The following is a 15,941-nucleotide window of genomic DNA, read 5'->3' as shown; positions in this document are numbered from 1 at the left end:
GACATGTGCACAGGGGGAAAGTTCCTGAACAGAACACCAATATCGTATGCTCTAAGATCAAGAATTAACAAATGGGACCTCATAAAATTACAAAGTTTCTGTAAGGCAAAGGGCACCATCAAAAGGACAAATCTGCAGCCAACAAATTGGAAAAAGATCTTCACCAACCCTACATCTGACACAGGGCTAATATCCAATATATACAAAGAACTCAAGAAGTCAGACTCCAGAAAACCAAATAACCCTATTAAAAAATGGGGTACAGAGCTAAACAAAGAATTTTCACCTGAAGAACTTCGGATGGTGGAGAAGCAACTTAAAAAATGTTTAACATCATTAGTCATTAGAGAAATGCAAATTAAAGCAACCCTGAGATTTCACCTTACACCAGTCAGAATGTCTAAGATTAAAAATTCAGGAGACAGCAGGTGTTGGGGAGGATGTGGAAAAAGAGGAACACTCCTCCACTGTTGGTGGGAATGCAAGGTGGTACAACCACTCTGGAAATCAGTCTGGTGGTTTCTCAGAAAACTAGGCATGACACTTCCGGAGGACCCTGCTATACCTCTCCTGGGCATATACCCAGAGGATTTCCCCAGCATGTAATAAGGATACATGCTCCGGTCTCACTGTTAATCATTATTACCAGTCACCTGTGCAGACTCAATCAGTCCTGGCACTCAGTGTGGGAAGCTGACTCGCTAACAAAAGGCAAAAAGGGTGGAGGCAGGGAAAAATGTGTCTAAAAATCAAGACAGGGTGGGGTCTCCATTCCTTTGTCTGGACAACCAAGGAGGAAAAACATACAATAGGCTAGTCCTGCTTCCCAGAAGGCAATGGTGTTAAAATTCTCCCAAATGTTTATTCTAGAGACTCAGCCTTAATCCAAGATGCACTTTATAATTAATAAAAGTTATCAGGAGAAAAGCATTTTTAACTTTGTCCATTTAGCTAGTTACAACGGTTTCATTTGTTTTTAGTGTATTACTATTGCCACTGAAATTAGGTTCTCAAATTATATTCCTGTTTCAATAGTAGAAAGTCCAGGGGAGGTTGTAATCCGCAGTTACGGGGAAGAAAAACCTCCTGGGGAGAGTGAAGCTGCAGAGTTGATAAACTGTGACGCTGGAAGTCAGCGCGCTCTGAGTGTCACAGAAAGGTGTAATCCTTGGCATGGGTTTCCAGAGCCTAAGCTGTAACACTTTCCGTCTGCACACATTGAGAGAGAGAGAGTGCACACTCCCTGTCCAGCAGGAACAGCTTGTTTTAATAAAAGGGCAGACGTGGTATGTAAACAAGAATAACAAACAGACAGGGAAAGGATTATTCTTGCTAGTAATGACAGGAAGGCAAGCTGGTGAACTGAAAGACACTGTTTTATGCTGAATGTTTAACAGTGGTGTCTAGTGCTGGCTCAGGTAAAGATGCACACACACACACACACACACACACACACACACAGAGGCATTGTCTGTCTGTCTCTTTTCCCCTTCCTCCACCTCTCTCTTACACACACCACACACACACACACACACACACACACACACACATACACACACACATACACACACCACCACCACCCACCCCCACAATCTCTCTCTCACACACACATAGCATTGTGCTCTCTCTCTCTCTCTCTCTCTCTCACACACACACACATACACACATTCATACTGGGCTATTCACATAGAAATCTGTGTAGCCCTATCTTAAACAATGCAACCTTCTTTTATCAAGAACACTGAAGAGATGTTTGAGCCAAGACTATCATTCAGAGACTCCTCTAACAGTTCAACATAGGAACTCAACTCATGTAAAATATTCATATATTTATCATCAGTGGAAGAGCAGAAAGAGCAGCCCCTTGAAAATGGGACAGGATATGAGTGCAGCTGCCCATGGAGGCTAGCGGCGTGGAATCTCTCTGGGGCTGGAGTCACAGGCAAGTGTGAGCTGCCCAGCATGGGTGCTGAGAATCAAACTCAGGTCCTCTGCAAGAGCAGTGCACACTCTTACCCATTGAGAAATCTCCTTGGTTCCCAGCATTTTTATTAGCATATATTAATTTTGCATAATGATGAGTTCCAATATATATGGAATATATTTTGACCAATACCAGCTCTTATTCTCTTCCTCTTCCCAGAAAGCCCCTCTTCTATTTTCCATCATTTTTTTCTTTCGGTTTAGTTAGTGTTGCTTACATGGCCATAGGTGACAGGTTATTCATAGGAGCATTGCAACTGACCAGAGGCTACACCACTGAAGAGAATGCCCACCCTCCCCCCCATAATAACTAATAACCAGCAGCTCCTTTAATAACCAACAGCTCCTTGAACCAGGACAAGTTTTTAGACACTTTTATTATCTCAATATAGTCATTAAAAATGACAACAATCAAAACACAAATACACTAGTATTAAATGGGAAGAAAGGTAAAGCCCAAGATTGTGTCTTATGACTGTATCTTTTTGAATAATACATGTGCAAGAAACTAGTTGATGATGGGGCTGGTGAGATGGCTCAGAGGTTAAGAGCACTGACTGCTCTTCCAAAGGTCCTGAGTTCAAATCCCAGCAGTCACATGGTGGCTCACAACCATCCGTAATGAGATCTGATGCCCTCTTCTGGTGTGTCTAAAGACAGATACAGTGTACTTACATATATTAACAAATAAATTAAAAAAAAAAAAAGAAATGAGTTGATGTCTCCAGCATCACTTAGGGGGAGGTTTGACCAGGTCTGTTTGTCTCACAAACCCTCCTAGTCATAGTCGCGAAGAGCTGCTCTAGGTAGGAGGAAAGTTTTATCAGGGCATTAGAATTATGCTCACCCAAACACCATCAGCCTCTTTGCAAGCAACCACCAAAGTAGAAACAGTAGATGGGATCAGCAGCAGCATCTAGAGATGGCCTCTGCACTCAGAGCATGGCTGCCTTGCAGGTCAGAGAGGAAGAAAAGCAACCTGACTTTGTGCTCTGTATTGGACCTACCAGGTTCCTAGTGCATTAGCATTAGTACCTTAGAGTGTAAAGAGCCTCCTTCCAAGGATCACAAGCTATAGGAAATCCAGTCCCTACCAGCTCTTCTTCCCTGAGACCTTGCTGGTCCACACAACCATGAAGATCCTACACCACTGACCTCCACTCAGTGACTCTGCAGTTTTCACTAGTAACTGACCTTGGGTGCCTAACAGGGCCTGTGACAAAGATGACTTTAAAAGTTGATAGCACTGGGGAGACACAGACAGCAGATCCCTGGGGCTCATTGGCCAGCTAGTCTAGACTTGGTAAATACAAAACAGGTCAAAAGTTAGGGGGCAGGATGATGGCTCAGTGGGTTCAGGGGGTAAAGGTACCAGATAGTCTTGAGTTCCAGTTCTAGGACACAGATGATAAAAGGAGAGAAAGACTCCTACAAATTGTCCTCTAACCTACACGCACACACACAGACATGCACGCATGTACACAGACACACATGAATAAATATAATAAAATTAAAATTGATTTTACAAGGTAGTTGGTGCCTGAGGGACAGTACCTGACGTTGTTTACATCCCTTCCTCCCTCCCTCCCCCTCTCTCTCTCTCTCTCTCTCACTCACACACACACACACACACAGAGAGAGAGAGAGAGAAGAGAAAAAGAGAGAAAGAGAATTTTTCTTAGTGATCTCACTCAACTTTCTTTGGTGACTGACATCCAAAACTGTGACGTCAACTGAAAAGAGAGAAGCACACAGCTCAGAACTCACAATCATGTAGGTACTCGATACCATCCAAGGCTCCCTGTCTGTGAACCTCTTTTCTCTCTTCATCTAAAAAGTTAGCACCTTCATATATTCCGGATCAGAAGCCATAAAGGATGAGGGCCACATCTGATAGGCAACACCATCTCATCCACTGTATCCAACTCAGCTTGGATGATCGGTGCATTCATGACAGCAGAATTCACACCTGAACGTCTACTCCCTGATCACACTACACGCACAGAACAGGTACTTTGGGTGTCCCTTAGAAATACTTTGATCGGAAAAGGATAACGTTAGTGTCCCTGGTTTACAGATAAGAAACTAACATTACAGGCAGGCCAAGTCTTTGCTCAAGGACATACCTATAGTCCATGTAACTCCTTGTCAGATCCTATGGTTTTTAACTACTACATGGACGGGCTTAATTATACCTAATGATACCACTTTGGTGTAAGCTAAATAAAATATAATTAATCTAGTTTATAGCAGGGGAGACAAATGACCCAGGGTCACACAGTTGTTAGAGGTAGAAATGCTTCCCAGTGATCCTTACACTTTCCCATTCCTCCCTCTCATGCATGCAAACAATAGAATTCACCCTCCTGGAGCGTTCTCTCCACTATGCTCGGGAAGCTATATCTGCTACAGCTGAAGCTTAGCTTCCGCAATGCATTTGGTTCTTCAAAAGAGCAAGCTGCTACAGCAAACTTATCTTAGCGCTCACTGGAGTCCATGGGCTGAACACAGAACGCTGTCACAAAAAGTAAAGTGGACAAGCCAAGAAGAAAAAGAAATAGGTTTGTAACAGATGTAAAATAGGTAAGATGAGGCCATTATGGTGGGACTCGATCCAAGATGGCAGAACTGAAACAGACAGACAGACAGGCAGGCAGACACAAAGCACACTTGTGTAGATTGGAATGGAGCTGCCACAGGCCAATGGAACCATCAGGGTTAGACCGACTCCCCAGCCTTGAGGACTGAGACCCTATACTTTCATTGTTGAAGTCATTCAGTTACCCTAATTCTTAGAGCCCCCGCTGCCAGCTCCACTGTGTAGCATGCAATTTTAAGAAGCTTTCAAAATGACTTAATTCCTACTAGTGGAGGATGTTAGAGCTAAAGATTTGTTCTTCTGCATCCTCTGAGGACTGGAAGTCCATTTTCCCCCATAGCTGCATACACCAATGACAATGCTGCCAGCTCTTCTAATGTTACAATGGGATTTATGTGATGACACTTTCTCTTGTCTCTATTAATTGATGGATGGTGAAACATGCCCCACCTCTTAGAAGTGTTATTTGTAGGAAATAAAAGGAAAAGTAATATTCAATATGAATAGTAGTTACTCAAATCCTAACCACAAATGCAGGGCTTGCACAGAAACACATTCTGATATGCATGTTCAAAGAAAGAACATACCCATAAAACCAGGCAATATTTGTTAAAATGGCTTCGAGATATTTGGAGATCTCAAAGATGTGCCAAATGAATCAGCTTTCTAGTCCACTGCCTTAAAAAACAAACAAACAAACAAACATGGTCATAGGGGAAAAAAGCAAGTTTATTCTAGAACTTTCTTCTACTGTGGTAGTTCTTCTGCTCAATCCATAGGCGCTTCCCTTTTAAATTTCTGTGTGCTTCTTTGGAGAAGCGTCTGTAAGCGGTGATGAGGGTGTGTGTGGCTTTGATTTAGCAGTGCTCAGCTTCAAAAGAATAGGGAGAATATTTAGGCTCTTTTTCAACTCTGAAGCAAACTGTAAATCATTCATAATAAGATTGGGTCTTGTTAATTCTTCCACATTGACTTTCCTGAATGTAACTGGACTAAAGGAAAAGTCATTGCTAACACTCTAGTCATCCTGAAATGATTGAGAATGTTGATCCTACTATCATTAGCACCATTATGTCGCTATAATATTGTATAATGTGAAACTAACTTCAAATACTGCTCCCTCCCTGAATGACTCTGTTCTTGAGAAGGCAAACAATAGAATTCTAAATTGAGTCAGGAAACTCAGCCATTATTTTGTTTAGGAAATGGCTCATTATCATTGTCTGTAAGTCTGGGAGGGAGCAGGCTCTGGCAGGGCTGTCTAGGGGTCTGTGTTTTCCTGCCAATGCAAGAACTGTCTGCCTACCGCCACTCTAATGTGTAAATTCCCAGTCATCCATAAAAATGATCAGTGCCAGGAAGCTGGACAGGAGGGCTCAGGGATTACGAGCATAGATTAAGGATGTGGGTCTGATTCTTAGCACTTGTGTGGTAGCTCACAATGCTCCACAATTATTTTGTATTTATTTCTTAGTTTTTATTTTTACTATTTTTGGTTTTTCAAGACAAGGTTTCTCTGTATAGCCCTGGCTGTCCTGGAACTCACTCTGTGGACCAGGTTGGCCTCAAACTCAGAAATTCACCTGCCTCTGCCTCCTGAGTGCTGGGATTAAAGGCATGTGCCACCACTGCCCGCCCATAATTCTTTTTTTAAAATAATTCATGGGGCTGGAGAGATGGCTCAGCAGTTAAGAGCACTGACTGCTTTTCCAAAGGTCCTGAGTTCAAATCCCAGCAACCATATGGTGGCTTACAACCATCCATAATGAGATCTGACTCCCTCTTCTGGAGTGTCTGAAGATAGCTACAGTGTACTTATATATAATAAATAAATAAATAAAAATCTTTAAAATAATTCAATTTTTAAAAAAAGTCAGTGCCAGGATTATACTTTTATCAAAGAACAACTCTAGTGGCCCCGAACTAGATATTTCAATATATTAATCCTTTGATTGTAGAGTCCTTTTTTGAAAGCAAGTTAAAAAATGAAGTTAGTAAAAGAATATAAAGAAAACTGAGGAGTGGTGGCACACATCTTTGACCCCAGTACCCGGGAGGCAGAAGCAATCGATCTCTTGAGTTCAAGGTCAGACTACAGAGTGAGTTCCAGGACAGTCAAGCTATGTGAAAAAACTCCCCCCCCCCCATTGCATCAACGTATGAAAGAATGAAACACACCAAATTTCGAAACCAGATTAAACAAAGAGGCACTGACTGAGCTTGCTTAGGGGGAGGGAGGAAGTAGGTAGAGACATGCTAGATGAAACAGCCATGAATGAGGGACGGTAGACATTGCCAGTTTTAATCGTCTTCACGCCTGATGTCTTCCTGTACTTAAGCAACACACCATTCTCAGCATACAGGAACCCATCAACAGTAGATCACCTCCATATAGCGTGTGTATCATCCATGATGCAAGCTGGGAAAGTACCCCAAGCTTTGTGTAGCCACAGACTTATCCTGAGAAATCGGGTGTTCAACATCGGCTCTTGGTTCATAAAGAGTTAAAAGAAGGATCTCCTTTTTAAGGAGTGAGCCACACCTGACCATTTCATGAAGGGTAAACAGCACAGCAAGCAGCGTGTGCAAGCCAGGGCTGTGCTGGCCATGCGGCTCTGTTCTTCAGCCCAGCTGAAACCTGCTGTGAGGCCTCAGTTTTGTACATAGTTTTCTGTTGCAGTGACTCCCTTCAGTTCACATACTTTTCCCATCTTTTAATCACATTAACGCCCTCCCCCAGTGTGAGATTTAAATGATCACAATCTCCCTAATTTAAAGATGAACAGACTCCCAGAGCCACACAGTGGATTGTCATGAGGCTGAGCAGGGAGCCAGGTCCAAGATCTTTCATTTCCCAGGGTCAGCATTATAGACACTGAGAAACAGCAACAAGAACAACACAACAACAACAAGAACAACACAACAACAACACCAGGCCCCAGAAAGCTGTGTGGTGCCAGGAGAATTAGCATTGCAATCCTATTTCCCATATATAAAATAAACAAAGTCATAGGGTCTTCTCAATTTCCCTTTCCCTCTCTCCCTCCCTCCCTCCCTCCCTCCCTCCCTCCCTCCCTCCCTCCCTCCCTCTCTCCCTTTCCCTCTCCCCTCCCCCCCCCCCCCCCCCCCCCGCTCAATAATTATCCCAGGCTGGCCTATAACCATGGATGCCCCTGCCTCTGTTTTCTGGGCACTGGAATTGCATGTCCACCGTCATGCCCAGCATAACAAGCCTGCCTCTTGCTGTCAAGAGTATGAAATAGGGGGCAGGAGAGATGGCTCAGCAGTTAAGAGCACTGACTGCTCTTCTTAAGGTCCTGAGTTCAAATCCCAGCAACCACATGGTGGCTCACAACCATCTGTAATGAGATCTGACGCCCTCTTCTGGAGTGTCTGAAGATAACTACAGTGTACTTACAAATACAAAAATAAATCTTTTTTAAAAAAGTATGCAATGAGATGGAACATTGGTTGCACGTAAAGCTAATGAGATAGAGCTTGACTCCAAGGAAGGGACAGCAAATATTAGCTTTTGCGGTGCTTACATGGGAGGATTTGACACCAGGAGAAACAAACGCCCAGCCAATTGACACTTCAGAATGGCTAAGTTACTACAGCCCACACAGGGCTCAAATGGCCCTTTTCTTGTTGAATCATTAATAGGGAAGGGAATGCCTCGCTGGTAACCTGCGTGCTCAGGCTGCAGGAAAGTGTCACCCTAGTCGTGACAGAGACATTAAATATTTCAGTTGAGCAGCTGCTCAGGACAAAGCTGCCTTCAGAGGATCCATTACTACCTTCTTTAGATATCCACAATGTGTCACCAAACCCAGTCTCAAGAACTTATTAATACCAGCAATGCATCTTAGAGTCAGTATCTTTGTATAATAAACTCACCTGGGATTTTTTTAAAAAAGACAAAGTGTTATTTTTCAGAACTAGAAGCTGGCTTTATATCTGACACCTCTGCTACAATATACCGTACGGACCTTGCCAGCCTGAGACACACTACACCAGCCAGACGAAAATAGTCCGCAGTTGTTTATCAACAATGTGTGATTGTAAGTTGGAGAACCCAGGGCCGAATGTGTTTATGTATTCATACAGCCCACTCCTGTTGGGACTGGTTTACAAAACTATCTTTAGGCCTGCATCCCATTAACAGAATAATATTCATACATTATATTACTGTGCTGACATCTGGGGAGTAAAGACTTTTATAAAGAAACTTGACTGTCCAGTTTTTGTTTTTTTTAAATCCATCTGAGAAAAAAAAATTACTCTTTGATATCATATCCCGTGATTTTGGCAACTTCACATCCATGACTTAATCAAGTTTATTCGTGATTATCTGCATGTTTAATGATTGATTAATACATTATCTGCTGCTCTCGGGCCAGGCAACTCTCCCTGGTCAGGTGCTCACCTCACCTGTTTGCAAAGGCCAGCTCCCACAGGGAAGTTTAACTCCTAGTGCTTTAGAGACTGTGGGCAGAGGTGGTGGCTAACCACTTCCAGAAGGTGTCAACCCTGCATTCTCCCATGGAGTCACAGCAAAGCCGGCTCAGCCTTACCCATCTCCAGCTATGAGGGAGCAGATCCAGGGACAGCTAGGTGAGACTCCCAGGTGTCCAGATGCTGTCTCTGTCTCCCGCGGTATCCATGACACCACTGGCTTTGCATGTGTGCACACGCATTCTGGCTGCCCTGTCTTGTGTGATCTTTCCAGTATATGCATTTGCACATCCCTCCCTTGGACCATCGGAGGGTAAGCTACTTGGTTAAGTCCCACTCTTCTCTGCCTAGACACTTCCAGGCAGTCTCCTACCTCCTTTTACATAAGCACTGAATAATTATCAACTTTAGCCAATTCATCATTAACAATAACATAGTAAGATCCCACTCTGTCCTATGCCCAATAATGACATTTGTAGTGTATTTTCCTTCTGTACAAGATATATTCTATAATCAGTTATTTCTCAGTTGGTCATATGGCATCATCTGTAATTTTTTACAACATATGCAAATATTTAATTTTACATACATTTGAATATTGTAACTGGATCCTCTTTCCCATTTCTTTTCTTCCCCTTTTTCCTTTCCTTTTTCACTATACTGGGAATCAAACCCAGGGCATCCGTTATGCTAGACAACACTACACTGCCACTGGGCCCCATGCTCTTCCTTGTGTGTGTGTGTGTGTGTGTGTGTGTTATATTTTTTGTGTTTATATATGTCTGCTCAGTCATCAGGCCTGGTGGCAAGCATCTTTACCCACTGAAGCCATCTTTCTGGACCCATATGTTTCCTTCATTTAAAAAAATTATCCTATTTTTATTTATGTGTATGTATGTATATGCGCCCAAATATACATATGCAGTTACCCATAGAAGCCAGAAGCTGACACTGGGTGTGGGGGTTGGGGTGGGCATTAGGACCCTTAGAGCTGGAGTCACAGGCAGTTGTGAGTCACCTGTTGTGAGCACTGAACTCCAGTCCTCTCCATGAACAGTACATGCCTTTAACAACTGAGCCATCACGGTACCCTCCGGAGTTGTCTCTTACATGTGGCATCCACTGATGGTTCTCTCCTGAGCTAATCTTTGCTGCAAAGGCCATACAGGAAGACTTCCCAGCCCGAACGCCCTTCCATATCCATCAACTTGGACCACACACTGGATGCAGTCTTCCTTCTTTTCATTCAGTTATTCAGTGACTGTCCGTCACTCTGATTGCACAAGTCCCCTTGTCACTTTCTCTTACAGTTTACAATCCCTTATACCCCACTGGTGTTCCAGCCAACCCAGGTTTGGCAGGGAGGTGGCAGTTCTTTCAAGAGACATCCTAACAGGTTGTCATCATTCTTTGAGAATTCCTGTACTTTGGGACATGACCGGGGATTACAGCCTTGTTATACCCCAGCCCTGTAGTCTGTCCTTTCTCTGGGCGTGCCTGGTTCGGTATAAAGGCAAATGACCATAGAGAAGAAGCTCTCAGTGAGAGATGTGCCTCTGGCTACTGACAGTCCACTGCTTCTTCACCCTGCGATGGGCAGAATGATGCACAACATGCAGACATACAGACGTGTTTGTGTATCCACATATAATATTTGAAACACGTTTACAGATACATATTTATATAAATGAATACACAACTGCACCAAAATTCCAACTGAGCTCTACAATGTCCTTACCCCTCTCCCAGTTTCTATCTTATTCAATGAGAACCTTAGCTCCCCTAAACCATCCTCATTAATCCAATGCTAAAATAGATCTATTCTTTTTCAAATTGCTTTACTAATATATAACAGACTTAAAAGTTGGGATTTCCTTGTAACCCTACTTTGTCACTTGGATTAGCTGTTTTTTCACACCACTGTGACTAAACACTTCCGGTTAGTTTGTGTCAACTCATAAGCTGGGGTCATCTGGGAAGAGGGAATCTCAATTGAGAAAACGCCTGATCAGGCTGGTCTGTCGGAAGCCTGTGGGGGCCCTCTCACGATTGTTGATTGATATGGCGGGGACCATTGTGGTGGTACTACCCTCTGCGCTAAATAAGAAAGCAGGCTAAAGATGCTAGCAGCCAACCATTGGACTAAGCGTGGGGTCCCCAGTGGAGGAGTTGGAGGGCAGACTGGAGGAGCTGAAGGGGTTTGCACCCCCATGGGAAGAACAATGATGTCGACCACCCAGATGCCCCCAGGCTCCCAGGGATTAAACCATCAACCAAGGGGTACACATGGTTCCAGCCAAAAGTATGGCAGAGGAATGCCTTGTCAGACATCAGTGGGAGGAGAGGTCCTTGGACCTATGAAGGCTCAATAGAAGACCCAACAAAGATACTTGGAGGCAGGCGGTGGGAGGAGGGGTTGGGGGTTTTGGGGAAGGGGGGGAAACCGGGAAAGGTTTTAGCATTTGAAACGTAAATGAAGATTATATTCAATAAAAATATTATTAAAAAGAAAGAAAAGAAGGAAGGAAAGAAGGAAGGAAGGAAAGAAGGAAGGAAGGAAGGAAGGAAGGAAGGAAGGAAGGAAGGAAGAAAGAAAGAAAGAAAGAAAGAAAGAAAGAAAGAAAGAAAGAAAGAAAGAAAGAAAGAAAGAAAGAAAGAAAGAAAGAAAGAAAGAAAGAAAGAAAGCAGGTTGAACAAGCCAGGAGAAGCAAGCCAATAGGGAACCTCTATGACCTCTATGACCTCTATGACCACTGCTTTGGTTCAGTTCCTGCTTGAGTCCCCACCCTGATTTCTCTTTATGATAGACTGTAGTCTGTAGGATGATACAAACCCTCGGCTTCCTTTCCAAGATACTTTTGGCCATGGCATTTATCACAGCAATAGAAGCCCAGCTAGAGAAACACCCAGAAACAAATTAAAGGGGGAGAGGCTTATTCAGGCTCCTGGTTTAGGGGCTACAGTCCATCACGACAAGGACTACATGATGGCTGGAGTGACTATAGAGCCATGGCGGTAGGAACTTGACTATAACTTACCACATCTCGGTGGATCAGGAATCAGAACTTGAGACCAAGTGGGACCAGTTTCTAACAGCAAGGCCGGTCCCTAGCAACCCACAGCAGCCACCTAGGACCTATGTCCCATGGGTTCCATGGCTTCCCCCAAACAGGGCCACTGACTATACAAATAGGTTCACTCATTTCTTTTTGGTTTTAGCTCTAGAGTCTCTCTCCACTTCCCTTTGTCATTGATTTAGACCATCTTTTAGACACAGAACCACACTCTCTCCATAAAACTAAAACTATGGAAAGAGGTAAACATAACATAGGAGAAGTGGTCCTCCTCATCCTCCCCTCTCACCCATTTTGTGTGGAGACTGATGGCTGTCTGTTCCTTCAACCTGTGTTTCTATATGTGTACATCAGCAGAAATGTAGATTTTTTTCTCATATCTCTTTCACAAATACAGATCATATGTACTCTTCTCTAGTTTTCCTTTCTCTAATTAATGTCTGGAAATCACTAGATGTTTCTGTTAGAAGAACTATGTATAAGACAAAAGCATATGTATGTGTATGTATGTATGTATGTGTATATAATATATATATATTATATAAACATTATTTTCTTAGAATTTTGTTTTTAGGATTTATTTATTTATTATATGTAAGTACACTAAAGCTATCTTCAGACACTCCAGAAGAGGGTGTCAGATCTCTTATATAGATGGTTGTAAGCCACCATGTGGGTGCTGGGATTTGAGCTCAGGACTTCTGGAAGAGCAGACAATGTTCTTAACCACTGAGCCATCTCTCCAGTCCCTGGATTTTTTTTTTTTTTTTTTTTTTGAGACACAGTCTTGCTATGCATCTCTGGCCAGCTTGGGACATTCAATCATCCTGGCTCAGCCTTCACAATGCTCAGATTAGAGAGAGGCATGTACTACCACGCCATTTCAGAAATACTTCTTTAAAGACATCTATAAATCCCACCATGTTCTGCTTTTATCCCTTCTCTGTTCTCTGAGACAGAAGTTCTTACCTATACTTCCATGTGATTCAGGTCTGGCTTTCCTTTAAAGTCTCAAGTTAGCCAGGACTGATACAAAATGAATTTACTACCCGTGATACTTTCCCAGGAAACACTTCTATCAAAGGTGGTGAACGTTCCATGATATGATATGCAATAATAGCAGCTAAGTAAATATTCACATGTGGGGGGGGGATATAGCAAAAAGATCATTCAGTGATCCTTTAATCCCTGACAGATAGTTGGCAAGTCCTATAAAGTGGCCATAAAAGGAAACGGACCAGGAAAATCATCTGGATGACTCAGAATCGTTGGCCTGCCCTGCTGGTAACTTGCACTCCCAGCCCTGCCCTTTACAAACCAGCCACGGTTCAAGGCCATTGCTCCCATTCTCCCATGCTTCCCAACATGGAGGAAGAGCTGCTGCCAGGAGGTCCTCTCACTTTGTCACCAGCACCCAAAGGGACTAGACACTAGAAAAGGTCAAACATTCCAGACCTCTTAACACCATCAAGAAAGGGGCCAATGCTATGCCAGGTTTTCCTCAATCTCCTCCATACATAAAACTCACAGGAAAATGAACAACTAAAATACATCCTCACAGCCCACCGAGGGATTTTTATTTAATGAGATGGGGTCTCCCTGTGTAGCCTGTGCTGACTTCAAAGTTGTCACCATCCTGCCTCCAGGCCTCATACAGGAGTTGCAGGTGTGCACCGCCACACATGGTTGCAGAGTGGTTTGAATCAGCCCCAGAAACCTAAGTGTAGGAAAGCCTGGATGAGCTCAGGAATAACGATATCATAATTAACCTAGTCTTTTCATTAACACAATTGCTCTGGAATAATGCAGAGGAAGAGGAGAGGTCTAAACGGCCTCTGTCTCAGTGACTATTAGTTATGGTTTGGATCTAAAACATCCCCCAAAGGCCAATGGTAAAGGCTCAGTTGTCAGTTGGCTGGCGTTTGAGCTCTCCATCTCTCCTTCCTTCTTCCATCCACCATGACACCAGTTGCCCTTAAACAACCTGTTTTCCACTGTCTACTTTTCGCTGTGATCTGTGGCTTTGCCTCCGGCCCAAATTATTGGAGATAAGTGAGTGGAAATAAATTGTTCCTCCCTTAGAAATCTTGTCCCCCTCAAGTGTTTTTGTTCTGTTTGTTTTGTTGCCTTAGGGATGCAAAACTGACCAACACATCTTTGGAGGGCAGGCAGAGGGGAAAGTCCTGATCCTAGGTCCCTGCTGAGTGACAGGGATAATCAGCTGCAGCGAGGTCTGAGGAGGCCCCTCCCATGAACAGCCTATCACTACCTTCACCTTCACTCTGAAGGCCCCTAAACTGAACACTGTTCTCCACTGAGGGAAAGCCAGTGACTTCCACAAAAGTCAGCCTGGAGGATTGCCAAACTGGACTTTACTCCCCAAAGGCTCATTGTGCAACATGTAATGAGAAAATGTAGCTACATGACAACCTTTTATTTGATCACCAAGGTATTCTGTGGTAAAAATCCAAACAGTCCAAAAATTGTTTCTAGAAAAGAAACATATGCCCCAGACAAGTAGAAGTAATTCCCACTTTCTGTGGTGGTTTGAATATGCTTGGCCCAGGGTGTGGCACTGTTGGGAGGTGTGGCCTTATCGGAAACCCTAACTAGGACACTCTCCAAGTCTGTACTTGGATTTGAATGTGTTCTAGGCAAAGCAGTTAAAGGGCCACTCTGTCCAATTGAAATGACCCTCTAGGACCACCATCACTAGACACCTTTGCTACAAGGAATGAAGGGAAAGTTGTCACCTCCACTGACAGGCATATTCCAAAGAGGAGTTCTCAAAGTAAGAGGAAACAAGGATTAGGAACAAGCACAGCACACACCCAACACCAGGGCTGAAGCAGGGGGCTGGTAAGCTTAAGGCCCCAGCTCCACACAGAGAGAGCCTGGAAGCAGCAGGGTAAAGAGGGAAGGATGGACAGATTCGGGTATTGCTGAAGCAAGAGACAGAACAGCAGTTGTCTGGCAAGGCCTCCTGAACCAGGCCACACTCCTGATGTGCTCCGGTTATCATAGTTCTTGACCTGACTGGTGATTCTAGACCACACAAGAACTTGAGTTCAATAGCCTGCAGAGCCTGGTTCGGGCCTCCCTGAGCGTGGTCTGGAGAGGAGGGAAGTTCTGTTCCTACGTGTCTCCAGAAGATGCCTGAGACACCTTTCTTACTCCCTCTTTCCTCCCTCCTTTATCATTCTTTTTCTTTTTCTTTTAATATACTTTTGAGATTTATTTCATTATTTTGTGTGTATGGTGTTTCACCTCCATGCATGTCTGTGCACTACGTACACACAGTGGGTCTCTTGTATATCTGTAACTACAGTTAAAGATGCTTTGCTTTTGTTGTTATGGAAGACCAGCCTTTGTCTGTGGTGATCTGGTAGGATGCACAGGATTATTTCAATCTTCTTGTATCTGTTGAGGCCTATTTTATGATGGATTATATGGTCAGTTTTGGAGAAGGTACCATGAGGTACTGAGAAGCTACAGTCTTTTGTTTTAGGATGAAATGTTCTATAGATTTCTGTTAAATCATTTAGTTCATAACTTGTTAGTTTCACTGTGTGTCTGTTTAGTTCGTGTTTCCTTGATCTGTCTGTTGCTGAGAGTGGGTGTTGAAGTCTCCCACTATTATTATGTGAGGTGCAATGTGTGCTTTTAGCTTTAGTAAAGTTTCTTTTCTGAATGTGGGTGCCATTGCTTTTGGAGCGTTCAGAATTGAGAGTTCTTCTTGGTAGATTTTCCCTTTGATGAGTATGAAGTATCCTTAAGTTTTTTGATAACTTTATGTTAAACGTTGATTTTATTCGATATTAGAATGGCTA

The 15,941-nt window shown here is 43.4% G+C and overlaps 1 protein-coding gene across 1 annotated transcript in view; it reads right to left on the bottom strand.

Moving 5' to 3' along the window:
* The window catches only part of Atp8b1 (ATPase phospholipid transporting 8B1), a 137,734-nt gene that overhangs the window by 91,597 nt on the left and 30,196 nt on the right, over window positions 1-15,941 (bottom strand). The window lies entirely within an intron of this gene.

The sequence above is a fragment of the Apodemus sylvaticus genome, chromosome 13, assembly GCF_947179515.1.
Source record: "Apodemus sylvaticus chromosome 13, mApoSyl1.1, whole genome shotgun sequence".
Taxonomy (NCBI): Eukaryota; Metazoa; Chordata; class Mammalia; order Rodentia; family Muridae; genus Apodemus; species Apodemus sylvaticus.
This window is presented reverse-complemented; position numbering and strand designations above follow the sequence as displayed.